This window comes from Anser anser, assembly GCF_964211835.1.
Source record: "Anser anser genome assembly, chromosome: 13".
Classification (NCBI taxonomy): domain Eukaryota; kingdom Metazoa; phylum Chordata; class Aves; order Anseriformes; family Anatidae; genus Anser; species Anser anser.
Genome location: NC_139734.1, coordinates 17669221 through 17684257, shown reverse-complemented (window position 1 = coordinate 17684257; position 15037 = coordinate 17669221).

Sequence of the window (15037 nt, the reverse complement as noted above, 5' to 3'; positions counted from 1 at the left end):
TTCTTATGGATAAATAGGCCAGTGAGTGGGACACAGCTTGAGATCCAAGAGAGCTGGACTCAGTTTGCTGCTGTGGTGTAGCCTTGTCTGTGACCTTAGGGCTGGCTCCACAGACATTCTTAATGTGTTGTAACCTGATGGTGCAAGAGGCACAACTCTGAGGTAAGCACCTACGATCATGTGCACTGAGGGGAAGGAGGCTTATTGCAATGGGGTTTACAATAGCACAGAGAAGGGACATCATCTACACTAATCAATAAAGTTGTCAAAGAGGAGGATGCATATTAATACCTAAATTCCTTGGTAGTTTAGGAGTCCAACCCTGGGCTGAGGTTGCATGGCTTAGACCAGAATCTTAGCTGAATAACTGTATCACATATTTCAATATCAGAGCAAGGATCGCTACTTTCTCTTAATACATAGCTGAAGATACATATATCATTTTATATAATAATTTTGTGACCCTATCATTTTCTTCGGTGGTGGAAGTAATCTCTCCAGGAATAGGTGGTAGCATTATACTAGCTTTTTGTTAGCATTCCTATGTACTACTCTGCCCTCAGGCTCATGTTCCCTATTTCATGGAATATGTTTACGCAGAGTTTTTTGGTGTTTTTTTTTTGTCGTTTTTCTTTTTTTTTTTTTTTATCCCTAAGCAGCTTTTACTCCAACAAGCTGATATTCTTGCTGTATTTCCTGCAGAGCATGATAATGCATGTAAAGTATGGCCAGAGAAAGCCTACTGGAATGCACTACATAGAAGGGACAAACAGCCTGAATGGGCTTAGACATGACACCTGTGCTGAGCCTCTCAGCCAAGTAAGAAGCAATCTGAAGTGTGGGACCCTTTCACGTATGAGGAAATGTAGAACTTTATGCATTGTAGACACTACAGTGATCACCATGTGCCGTATAGATTAGGAAGGATTTGGGGGGTTCTGTTCTTTGTTAGATGACTAGGCTGTCTGAGTCCTTCCTATGTTTGGCTATGCTTCCTTAGTTTGCCCTCTATATAAGGGAGCATTCATGTCATAGGGATGTTGTAAAGATAAATATAATTAGAAGCTGTGCATTTTAAACACATGAACTATGACAGGTGTGGTTTTTTATTTATTTTCGTATTTGTTACAGTCAGGGGAAAAAAAGCATTTGCCATTGTGTCAACACTGTCTCTGATGAATTACTTTGGACTCTAGTGCATCTACTCTGGCACCTTTCACCATTGACTCACATAGGAAGAAAAGTGAAATTTCACTACATATCCTAAAGTTGATCATGGCTTCCCTAATAGCACAATTACCATTATATCAGGGAAAAAAAAAGTTGGAGAAAAAAGCACGTACTGTTTGTCCTGTCTATTCAAAGTAAAGGGATATGTTTTGTCCACTGTCCCTTTTCCAGTTGTGTCTATTGTTCCATTAAATATTTAATGCAAAATCTTCATATGCTTCTCTGCTTAATTAAGTATACACTATCTTCCTTCATCTTCATCATTAAACTGACAGTAATTACACGAATTTGAATGCATGACCTCTAAGTCTTTGCCCCAATAAGTATAGCAGAGGACTATTTATATTCTGCAATCCGCTGTCATCAAAGTCACAAAGATCTAGTTCCACCCATTCAGAGACAGTGATACACATCAGAAAAAAAGATGCAGATAATTACCCTTTATTACCTGTAATTCAAATCAGATCTGAATTCTCTGTCTTTGTTGGCATGAAAAATAACCACTACTCAGTGGGGTGAAAGGTGGTGACCCACTGACTAATGAAGTGTCTAAATGAAGCCAGGAAAAATGATTGGCTTTCAAAATCAATGAAATGTACAAGGAAAAATAAAAAGATAAATATATTGTTAGTTTTCCAGGATTAACACTACTTTAGTTTCTTAATTTTACTTGCTGTTTTTAATTAGATACTGCCAAATAAGCTCAATCTAAAAACAATCTTTTTTTTGTTGAAAATCATAACATGTTAAAAATATGTAAACTCAAAATTATTAAAATAGATAACTACTTTTCTTGCCTCTGTGAGGTTAGAATTTTCAGATAAATCTGACTTTTTTATGGATGAAGTTAGACAGCACTGCTATTGTGAAATCATCCCACAGACTTTGACAGTTTATATAGTATTACTGTTGCTGCTTTCCCACAAGAATCTAGTTCTTGTTTGCTTTGCCTAGAATGGAATGGAGTCAGTGGGTTTTTTGTTTTGTTTTCTTCCCCCACAAGAATCAACAATAAATGCTACTTTAAGAACGTTTCAGGCCAATGGCTATATCAATATTTAACATTTTGACCTAGATTTACCCTGGGTCTAATCAGTCACAAATAATTGTGTACTTAAACATAGACAAAAAACAATAAAATCCTGTTCTCTAACATTTCTCTGTTCTAACAGCCTTGCTTTATTTTATTTCAAGCCAAGCTATAGGGTGACTAGTCAACTAAGCTACTTTTCAAGTTTTGGCTTGAAAGTAATTCTACTAGTTTTTGTAGAAGTTTGTCTGTGTGATAATTTATATCTTTGGTAGTTAACTTGCATCAGCTGGCACATAATGAGATCAAGAACAGCTCAGCCTAAGTTGTCTGTCAGCATATTAGCTATCCTGTCATGGAATAGAAACTAGCAGAGCAGCTTGGATAAATCAGCTTTTGCAGCTATCATTTCCTGCTATATGAGGAGTTTGTTAGAAATACATTGTCAAGATTAGGCATGGATTGATAGCTGTGTTCTCCCGGAATGATGATGAAGAGATTATCATTATCCACATAGTCAACTTCTTCCAGTCATTCGCTGCTTCTTCCATGGAAGTAACACTTACCCATCTCCTTCCACACAATTGAGCTCGTGTGAAAAATTGCATGTGCAAGTGTTTTTGTAACAAAACTGAGCAGTTACCAGAGCAGAATTCCTGAAGTTAATGCATTGGTTGGACCACAGTTTATGAGGTTGAGGAAAGAACAATCAGAGCAACATCAGATTTCGTTCAATAGGAAGTTTGTAAAATCAGAAGGTATAATAAAAAAATAGGCAAAAGAATAAAATTCAGTCTCTGCAAAATAATGAGAAATGCTGAATTATGTCACAGGACTAGAACAAAGGTTAAAATTGGAATCTACAATACTGTGCAAATCTTAGCCCTAATTTTGACCTTGGCACAGAGCAAATCAAAGATACTGTAATTTAAATGATGGCAGTCACACACAATGGAGTATGAAGACCTCTTTTTTTTGTGATTAGTGCTGTTTAGCAGGGATAATACAGCTTATAGTAGGGCTACATGGCTCACAAAACCAACTATCCATCAGGCACTGTAGGTTTAGCAACAGCGTAATAGAATCTGTTCCAGTGATTATGTGAGCTATGACTTGTAGGTTCTTTTTAAAATTGTCATAATTTTTCTACTGCATTTGTTTATTATTTGAAAAGAAGACTTTAGAAAAAGTATCTGTTAAGAGAAATTTCCTTTAAAGTTTAAAGCTATTTCATATTGTCTCATTCAGGTTATCTTGATTATCATATCAGATTTTTAATACCTCCCTTTTTAGCTATCCTACCTTTAACAACTCCTGATAGAGAAACTAGCATTTTTGCTTTTGCTATTTTAACCACCTAATGAAAGAAACAAAGACCATTGGCAAGTTTTTCTGCAGTGAAATGGGCTAAGTATATAGCCTTCTTAACCATGCAGTTATGTATCAGATTGCTAATGCTGGGGCCTTAGTGCTTCATAGTATTTTTCTTTAAATGGCTTTTCCATTCCTTGTAAAGTTGTTAGAAGACACAAAGGGGAGGAGAGAACAACGCTGAAGAAAAGTTGTCTCTCTCCACTCCTGGCAAATGGAATGCAGTCCTTTATAATGTGATAGCAAATAGTTTTAGAGTCGCTAGAAACCTGTATTTAAGATGCCATTTCTGGGCATAAGATGTTTCAATTCTGATTGAAATTATCTTCTACATTTGAAAACACATAAACTACTAATGAATAAGGATGGGAGCAAGACAGTAGAGTGCTTCAACAGCAGAGAGTTATTAGAAGAAGGGTTTTACTATGATGTGTATGCATCTGAAGCACATGAGATGGTGTTTAGAGAACAACAAATTATGTCTATTGTTACCCTAGCCTTAGCAAATGACTGTTCTAGTAAGAGTTGTCTGAGGATCAATTGAAGATGTGATAACTAGTTGGCCATACTTAGGTCTTAAATCTACAGAAGGTTGTGGTGGATACTTTGGGATTTAGGATGCACTGCAATACAATCCATTTTGCCTGTGAAAGGAAAAAATGGGATCTGGTCTAAAGCTGCATGTGGTGAGGAAACAGAATAGCACTGAGTTGTGTAAGGTAGCTGCAACACCATTAGGAAAGTAAACAGCACTGAATGTAAGGACCTATATCTCTTGCATACTGTTCTTTGCAATTGGTACTGTTAAGAGTAAACACCATGATATACAAAAATGAATACAGACAATATAGGCACAAATTAATTTTATTCAATACTAATATGCATTTCCTAAATACAAAACTACTGGTCCTTCTATTACCTTTACATTTGTATGAACTATATTACATGTTTTAGGGGCAAATTTTTTTTCTTCCTTTAAGTTGTGGAGATAATTTTTACATTCAGTTTTGGAACAGCAAATAAACGTACTTGAATGTGGTATTTGAGTAGCTGTGTGCCATACTGCTTTACAGAAATTTCAAGTATAGACAGGAATATATATAACAGAAAATAAATGGTTCTATTTAAAAAAAAAAATTATATTGAAGTTTGCACCCTATGTCTTCTGACCATTCTTCCCCATCTGTATGGAACCTGAAGCTAATAGATGGAAGCTGTATCTATTACTTAGAATACTTAGGTAGAAACAATCCTTATATGTGGATCACTGACACTAAGAAAAAAAATATATATATATAGTTGTCCATAAGAATCCTTTGATGTTTTTTGATATATTTGAAGTATGAATACTTCCACCAGTGATAAAAGATGAATAAGCGTTCCTCCTGAGCATCTCCCAAACCCACTCCAATATGTCAATCTAGAGCTTTGCTAAGCAGAGCCTGCCGTTCATGCCAAAGTGCGATCTGGTTTTGAGATGTGACATATGGGTACTGAGATTAAGCCTCCCAACTTATCACTTACAAATTAAGCTAGGATTGAACATCAGACACATCAAAGTTTTTTCCCACAGCACAAACTGAACAGATTTTTTATGGTATTCTTACAAGGCACAAATATAAGAATCAGATCAAGCAGAAATGGTAAATAAATAAATAAATAAAAATAATGAAAGAAATGAAATCCCAAACTACAGGAGTCAAAACTTGAACTTGGAGGTATTGGTAGGTACCTATTTTGTACTGGGTAATTTGTGTACAAATGAAATTAATACTATATTGCAATTTGTGTGGCAAACTAATGGAGAAAAATAGAGTAGGTAGTCTTTAATTTAGAATGATATCTGACCACCATTTGTTCAATTTGTTCAGTTGTTCATTTGTTCAAATGGTGGTGGTTCTTAGTCTTGGAGCTATTGCTTTTTGTCCTGTTTTGTTTTAATGTAGATGTGAGTGGGATAAAAATGGTATTTCAATCCACTGCTTTCACTGCTCATCTGAAAACAGGCTGAAAACCTTCACTCCCAGATAAAGGCCCCAACATTGTTTAATATTTACTCCTGTGCTGAACTTTAGCCACAGATAAGCACAATTGAATTTGACACTAAAGGTCAGCAATAAATTAAGAGATTTTGACCCTGGTTACTACCTTTAGACCATTATGGGGCTTTACTTTATGGTCTTCTGAGAGGAGTTTTTGGTAGCTGTATAGAAGCAGAGGATAGCCTTTACGTGGTCATTTGAAGTGGGATTTTTTGTTTGTTTACTTAATTTCTACTAAGTCGTTGAAAGAAAAGGAACATATGGACGCTATATATAGCAATTATTTCCATCAAAATAAAGTGGAGATACCTGTGGGAGTCAACAAAGCAGCTGTTTAGAGATCACACTGTTCTTTGCAAGAGAAATGAAAAACATGATTTCAGGATCACTGTGCAGATCAGTGGCATCTGTTTACTGCAGCAAACTAGCATCATTTTGTTTATGCATAAGTACAGGATTCAGTTTAAATCTGTCGGATTTAAAGCTAATCAAACTAAAGATCAAGCCAGGGACTGCTATCTTAAAGAAGGGCACTAATGTCATTTTCTTAATAGAATGTCCTTATAATTAAGATTGAACAATGAGACACACTCCATGGTCATGTTTTTTTGTTGTTTCTTTGTTCGTTTTTTCTCTTTTTATAAAAGTTGTTTAAGTGGCATTGAAACCATGTTCACACATTGCTGAACAGAGCATTTCAGCTGTTTGGGGTGATGTGTCAAGCTATTGTGCTTAACGTTTTGGCCATCAGTAAAGTCAGAGCTGAAAAAAGTTGCGATTAGTATAATGCTCCTCTCATATTCCAAATAAAAAACATGCCAGTGAGAGTGTATAGTTTGGTGGGCTGACTCCTTCTGGTGGTTTTATTGTATAATCCATACTCTTTTCCCTCTCCTTGTAATGATCAGTGAAGACAAAGCTCTTCATTTATAGCTTCAAGATTTTTTCAATGAGAAGCTTTGGCCATCTGACCTTTTTCCAAAAGACCTGAGAAATATTAATGTGCTAGCCATTGTGAGGTTGGATGGATTGAGTCATTTGAAAATCTGATTAATATTTCAGGTACTTCCAGCAAAGGGTGTTTTTTGTTTGCTTGTTTGGTTGGTTGGTTTTGTTTTGTTTTCTGTGTACTGATAGATTTTCAGCTAAATTTTAAGAATGGAGGTCAAAGTTGGGTAGAACTGATTTATTTAAACATTTTACTTAAATATTTAAAAATAATTTTATGGATCCTCCCTGAATAAATACATCAAGAGTTGCAGAGTTTAACTGCTATTTCTGCATACTGCTTTGTCTAAAGACGTATCCATGAATGAATGTTTTCTATAATGGATCTGAAGTGATTGCTGATCTCAGTCCATGTAAGATCTAATTGTAGCAACAGCTGAGAAGGCAAACTAAAACATCAAGGAATAATTTAAAGAATGTTCATAAATTTTGTCATTGCTCTAGCCATAAATAAGTAAACAAAACCAGTAGTTAGAATTTGGTATGGCAATTAATTCTGTCATTGCTGTTTGCTACCTGTGCCACTATCTGGAATAAAGTAACCACAGTTTGTGTTGTAGGATCTCGTATCTTATAAATAGGTATACGGCATTAGCAAGTACAAAATAGTTTTCCTACTTGATTTTCCACTTGGCATAGATCTCAAGTAACATAATATAAGCTATAGAAAAGACTTTGTATAGAAAACAGTATGTTTCCAATCTGTTTTAAAGGAATGATGCTCCCTAATATATCCAATATGTGGTACAACTTACAAAATCCTGTAAGCTTTATCTGGCTTAGCCAGCTGATTCAGAAGAAATATATATTATTTACATATGAAGAAGACAGAAACTATAAGAGAGCATAAAAAAGTCCATTTTGATTAGTTAACTGATGAACAGCAAAGTTTTGATAGCTGAAGATGTTTTATAAGGAAAAATATATTTAGCTATCTGAGTATTAAAAGACATTTTCACAGATGTATTTTAAATATTTAACTATGCCATTAGGTCTTATTAGCATTATGTTTTTGTTTTTAATTTTAAAAATTCACAAGTCTTTCATTTTGATGAGGCTATGTATTTGTCTTAATAAACATTCTGTGAATATTTAATGTTCAAAAATAAAATATACATATGTTTTCCCTTTTGGTAAGAGCTTTGTGTGGATAACATTGAAGTTGCAATTTTGTGTGTTAACTAATGTATGTTTTTCTACAAGCCAAATAGTTCATTACTGTTTGTACAGAAACCTAGTTATGAAGATGATTTTGGCATCTGCTTGCAGATATCTGAGGATGCTTGGATGTCTTGCATCCGTGAATAAATAATTTTTGTGTGTTAGGAAAATGTGATTCTCAGTGAAGATTCAGTAAGAATGTCTTCCATTAAGATCAAGCTTACAAAAAGTGGTATTTGAAGCATATAAAAGGAATTTCCATCTGGGGATGGAAATTTCCTTCTAGCAATAGTTCAACAATAATATAATAATGTACATGGAGATTCTTTACTTCTTCTCAACAGGGAATCACTATCTGGCATTGCTGAAACCAAGTAATTCTGTCTGGGACAGCTACTTCATCTTGCTTCACTCACCCATCATTATTGGAGGTGGATTCTGGGCATCTCTTGAAATAATGTTAGTTTTACTAACTAAATTAGTTTTACTAATGTGCACTGTGAATCCTTTTTAGGATAAACGTGATGAGACAAGCAGTGAGATTCTTATTCTTATTTTTTTTTTTCTCAGAGAAATAGCAGTGAGATTCCCATACATCTGCAGAGAAAGAGAGAGCTGTAGGAATACCGTGCTTTTCTGTACCCCATTTCTTCTCTAGCTCTAAAACTATGGCTCTTAACAGATTCAGGTCAGTGGAGTGTAGAAAGTGGCTGTCTTTGGCAGAATTTAGCCCAGAACATGACATTTCCATTCTCATCTTTCCCCTAGTGGAGGGGAAGGTAGACAGCTGATAAAATGTAAAACTTTCATATGTGTGTGGTTTTTTTTCCTAAGACATTGTTAGCAATTTTTACAAATGTCTTGAATTAAATGAGATTACTGTAAACTGTCCATTCTAATTTAATCAAATTAAATGTAATTAGGTTTTGTATTATTTTTTTCTATGTCAAATTTATTACCTTTAGGAGGATTTGAAATATAGTTTAAATTATAACTCATAACAAGAAGTCAGGGTAATAGTGAAATTAGTTTTTATTTTATTAGATGTTACAATTTTAAGAGTGATTACTTCTTTGAAAAAGATTTGTTTCCTTACTTGACAAGTCAGAGTATAGGAACAAAACTTTTCAGCTCTGTTACCATCATGTCATTTGCAAAATGAATAAATATAAGTTTTTATTATGAACAACATTTGTGCTAATGTTGGTCCTATGGCACAGAAAAAGAAAGGAAAATTGAGATTAGTTTTCTTTGTTCTGCTTCACTGGATGAAGCATAAATGCTGTTTGTTCCCCACTGTACTAACCAGCACACAAATTCAAGTTTTTTAGGAAACTCATCCTTTTGTAGCCAATTTTTTAGAAAGTTGGCACAAAACCAGATATAGATCCAGTGAATCATAGAATGGACTGGGTTGGAAGGGACCTCGAAGATCATCTAGTTCCAATGCCCCTGCCATAGGTAGGGACGCCGCCTACTAGATCAGGTTGCTCAGAGCCTCATCTAACCTGGTCTTGAACACCTCCAGGGATGGAGCATCCGCAACCTCTCTGGGCAACCTGTTCCAGTGCCTCATCACCCTCTGAGTGCAAAATTTCATTCTAAACTCTAATCTAAATCTCCCCTCTTTAGTTTAAACCATTCCCCCTCATTCTGCCATTATGAAATTGAGCAAAAATGTTGCTGTATTTGTCTTGGAACAAGTTGCACAAGTTGTAATGTACAAATTGTTTTTTGTTTTAGCTAGTCAGCATATATAGAATAAAGACGACTCACCTGCAACCTTTCTACCTGTGATCCCGTGATTTTAATTTTAGTTAAAACAGATTTAAGCCTTTGCAAAATGCTTATGATAATGCTGCTTCTCGCTTTCTTAGTCATTGGCATAATAAATGTGATTTCTGGTATGCAAGCAGGACTATCTGGTGATCATTTCAGACCTTGACTGTACCGTTCCCACCCTTTTTGTGAGTGAGGAAGATCTTTCACCATACTCTGGATCACCCGCAATGAACCAGAGCCTCTTCCTTTCATTTCTCTTGGTGTTTCTCCTGTACAGTCTGGGTGAAGCATAGGAAAATTCAACATTCCCATCTCCAGCTCTTAGTACAATGCTGACCATTGATTTGTTTAACTCCAGTCAGGTTATCAAAGACATATTTCCTGTGGTGTCTTTAACCTATTTCTATAACAGAGAAGAATATTTTTACTGATTTTCCTTTGTAAGCTTCTTAACTCACTGAGAAATACCTTAAAAACTGTATTCATCAATTCTTGCCAGGCAATAAATTACTGTGGATGATTAATAGATGTTCCCTGCTACCAGATTTGCTTCTTTTGCCATTATTTATTTCCTTCTAGATTAAGTAGCCTCCTCATTGACCTAGGCTTCAGACTGGCTCTGCTTCCAAGTGGCTGGTCTATGGAGTCTTTTCAGTTTATGATGAAAAGCAAACAATTGACAATGTGCAGCAAGTAGCACAAATTTCTCATCCATTTTTCCATTTCATGAACATCCTGCATTTTTGAAACTATTTTCATTTCTTTTGGAACTTGGAAATGGCTGAAGTAATAATAACTTATCCTAGGACCAGATTTCTTAGTAAATTCTATATCTTTGTGAAGAAATAGCTGTTACTGTGTTCAAAAGAAACCCAAGTATACAGTTTTATTGATTTTTTTCTATAATTTGTTTCAAAAATATTTGTTTCTTTATAAAAAAAAATTAAAATTTTGGAGATTTTTATCCATCCATTCTAGCTTAAATCATTGTGATTTACTGATTCTTAGTAAACCTCTATGTAATTGACAGTATCTAGAGATGTGTATGTTGTTAACTAGTTGCTTCATAATGCGCCTGCATCTTTATGTATGTCAGACTAGAATTACTATCTATTGGTGAGCAGAACTCTCACCTGTGTTTTAAAAGTCATAGATTTTTTGGAAGGAAGGAACTTAAGAGTTTATTTTGGAACTTACATTTATATCCTTCCCTGTAGTTTAAAATATTCAAGATCTAAGAAAAGCATTTACATTTTGATACCTGCACAATAGAACATAGCTCAGGGAATTTTACGTAGGGTTACTTATGCTACATATAAAAATATGGGAAAGTGAATCAATATTTATGAAAAATGGTATTTTGTGTATAAAAGTGGAAGAGTTTAAATCTTTGGTTTCAAGCTAGTCCATGCAGTATCATAAAGTGGTGTGGAAATCGCTGATGGCACATACACAAATTAACATCCATGGATTAATGTATTTTAGACATCCATAATCACATCTACCTCTTTTCATGTAATTGGATATTGATGTAATACACCCTGAGTTCTTCCCAAAGCTAAAATATTAGTCTATCAAGGGAGGGCTACTAGTCCTGCAGTTCCTACAGTGACTAAACATTAAATGGATACAATAAATAACTGCTTTTTAGACAATTGATATCACCATGAAATGGCAACTTATTACTGCACATTTCATGGTATGCTCCATTTTCAATCCTTCAGAATGCAAAGGTGCTGGACATTTTGCTAAGTCAAGGAATAGTTTATCAATAGATACAATTTTAAAAGCTTCATAGAGATCACAGTTTTAAAACAGCAAGAATTTGTCAGTGATTAAACATCAACCATCCTTTGGATTTACTGATACCGTAAGTCTATTTGGTAATAACAACAGAGGTATAATCTCTGGATCAGTTTTCTTTGCCAGATTTGATGATAGGGCAATTGTAAGACAAAATGCATGGAAAAATAATTTTCTTAATAAGGCATGCAAGTTATTTCTGACTTTTTTCTTTCTTGGATTCACAACACTGCTAAGTAGTCTATATAATCTTCTGGTGTATGAGCAAGCATCTGATAAGTAGAAACGATCTGGTGTTATACAGGTCTTAATTATAGTATGCCTTTCATATCTCTGATCAACTGTGAGAATTCTTATTTTAACTCTAATTGCTACTATTCCAAACCAAAAATCATAATCTCATTAATACAATCAAATGTCCTTCTATATGAGCAAACTATAAATGATCTTTTCCACAGCTCTATTAATGTTTACTATAAAGAAGCAGAAAAGGTATAATAAAACTATAGATACAGATGGCTAAAAGGTAGCGAGACAGTCATTACCTTTACTTGCACGGTTTGATCATTATGAAAATCCAGGACATTATTTCAGGTGACCTTCATATTAAGACAATCAGAGCCTCAGGTTTTCTTAAAGAATCTTGGAGTCCTTTGTATTTTGAAGCCAAGGTGCAAACTTATTCCCTTTCTACTTACCATTCACTTCCTACTTTTGGAAAATATAAGAGACCCATTACAGCCTGAGTTGTTGTGAGTTATTGCAAGTTTACAACTTACATATTTTTGGATATTTAATTGAGAACCAAATAAATTAGTTAAATTGCGTGGCTTCTTATGAGTTCTTGACTATCAACCAAGAAAATCATTTAAATCTGTCAAAGAGATTTACATCAAAGTGAAGTAGAGTCCCACCCAAAAAGGTGCTAAGTTGTTTCTTACGATATCGGTAAATAAGCTCATTTTGCATTACTATGTAAGATATTTGGTTTCAGTGCAAATGAAATATTTTGCAATTTCTGACAAAAAAGCTGGCCTTGGTTAAGTATGAGAAGTGCAACATGGATTGGCATCTTTTAATACTAGTCCAAGCTCATACATTTTTCCTGGGAATCACTCATTTTGGCTACCCACATAGTCCTCAGTACCAGCTGCCTGGAGTTTGTTCCTGATCCCACTGCCTCTGCAACATAGTTTGCACAATTACAGGCAGCAGAATGAGCTGGCCACAGCTGTCAAGATCTGAAAATACTTATTGACAATTCGTGCACTGTGAAACAAAGTCATGTATTTCAAACTATGTTATCTAATAAGAGTTGCCCATCTCATCCCTAACATTATTGTCTAGAGGATTTGATCATGTCCTGCTGTGCATTTAATTGCATTTGAGAATACTCAGCTACATTTCTCAGGAAAAAGAACTTAACCATAGCAGTTTTGATTTGGTCTCTCAACTCCAACTTTACAATGTTTTCCTGTTACCTGTATGAAGCTTCAGATAATAAATGTGTGAGCACTTGGACTGAATTTCCCTAGGAATATCAAATGTGCAATGAACTATTTAGGTAAAAGTTGGTGAACACACCATTTGTATCACCAGCAGCCTCAGAGGAATGCACAATGAACAATTACATTGACCTAATCCCTGCAGGCATGCAAGATGTTTGTTACTTTATTGTTTTCTTCTAACACTAATGCAAACAATAAGCAAGCAATATAAAGACACACTACTTTATTAGATGGCACCTCCTGCTGAAGGTAATTTATCTTTTACAAACCAACCAAATGAGAAGTTCTGATAACAGTGCTATCTTGTGTTTTACCTTTACCCTTCATATGACTTCAAAAATTATCCTTTTTATGCAGGGCATTTGGGATTGTGGAAAAGGCTTCTAATTTTGGCAGGCATGGAAGAACACAGAAGGACAAACATGGGAAGAGGTTTCTAAAATCCTGCGTAGCACTTCTTACAACTCTGTATAAAAAGGAATTTCGGTGCTGGTGTACTTTGAAACAGACACATTTTCCACACACATAGCTGTGTTTCTGTTTCTTTTATTTACAGAATTCTTTCTTTTCTGTGTCTAGAGACACATCACATTTTTTTTTCTTTTGATGTAGTATGAAGGAGCATGCTGTTTTTAGAAAAAGAAGACTTTGTGATACCTGTTTACTTAGTATATACTACGGAAAGGCTTGCTAATTAGTCTCTTCAAAAAGTTTTCACTTAAACTTGCTATCTTCTTCTAAGATAATTTTAAAGTAGTTCAATATCTTGCTATCTTATAGGTATTTCTTTGGCAATTTTAACACCAACGTTTCTTGTAAGTAAAGCTGAAGAATTTTATATTCACTTTCACTAGGAAAGATGATGGGGTACTCATATTAATATGCATATGCCTCAAATTATACTGACAACATGGGACACTATTGAGACTGATATAAACTGCTGATCTTTATTCCTGTGTATGGCCTTTGCTTTTGTCTGCTCACTCAGCATAGCACCTTTCTAATTAAAAGACTAGCTGTGATTGGAGGGAAGAAGTTCTTATAGACCAGTCTTGAATTATGCGTGTTCTAATGAGGACAATATTACTGTTTGGAATTAGGTAGAATTTGCTCTCATATTTTGCTTACATTTTCAGCTCAGATTAACTTGGACTATCAACCATATTTGTTGCATTTCTGTCAACATAGAATTTGAAAAAAGGACACACACAACCAATACATCAAATGCCCTTATCATGCATCCTTGTAGTTTAGTACCTATCAATTTTTCATCTGTGGATATCTCCCATTGAAGCTAAGGGACTGTATGGATGTCTCTCCAAATATTAAATTCTACATGAATCCAAAGATGCATTTAGGTGGCAGTTTTATTTGACAACTTTTTTTTTTCTTTCCTTTCTTCTTCTTGATATTCACTTTAAAAGATACTTTGCTGCAATACATGACGAATACAAATTGAAGAATTCAGAATTTCTGTGATTCCATTGTAGTTAATTTTCTTCCTCTGGCCTTATCTAGGTGGTGGTGAACACAAACTGATTTGAATGTAGAATCATGATGACTGAGAATAGGCTCTTCTTTTTTTCTGTTCTCATAGAAAATATAGTCTATGGCAGTGAATTATCACAACCGTTTGTCTGATAAACTCATAGCATAACTTTTCTGACTTTGGCTTTCTGTTGTGATACTCCTCCGTCTGTGCTCTACACCAGACAATGTTTCGATGGCTGGCTGAAGCCTTCAGTTTTTATGAGCAGTTAGCATTTTTTTTCCTTTGTTATTTATGTTAAAAGTACCTGCACTTCTATAAGATGGTGGTGGTGGTGCTGATTAATAAAAAAAAAACTGGCAAGATATGTTATGGAGGGAAGAAAGGATTAGATCTGAGATTATAATCATTAATATATTTCTGTTTTCAAGAATCCTTTTGGTGCCTTGATTCAGTATCTGAATTCTGCTGGATTGGCATTTGCTTGTTGACAATGTCAATATTCTGATTGATTGGTGCACAATAAAACAGTTGCTTCCAACAGGTTTATGCCAGAATTAAATTCCTTTCTTCTTGCTTTTCAGAACACTGGCATTGCTAGTTGGTTGAGGGA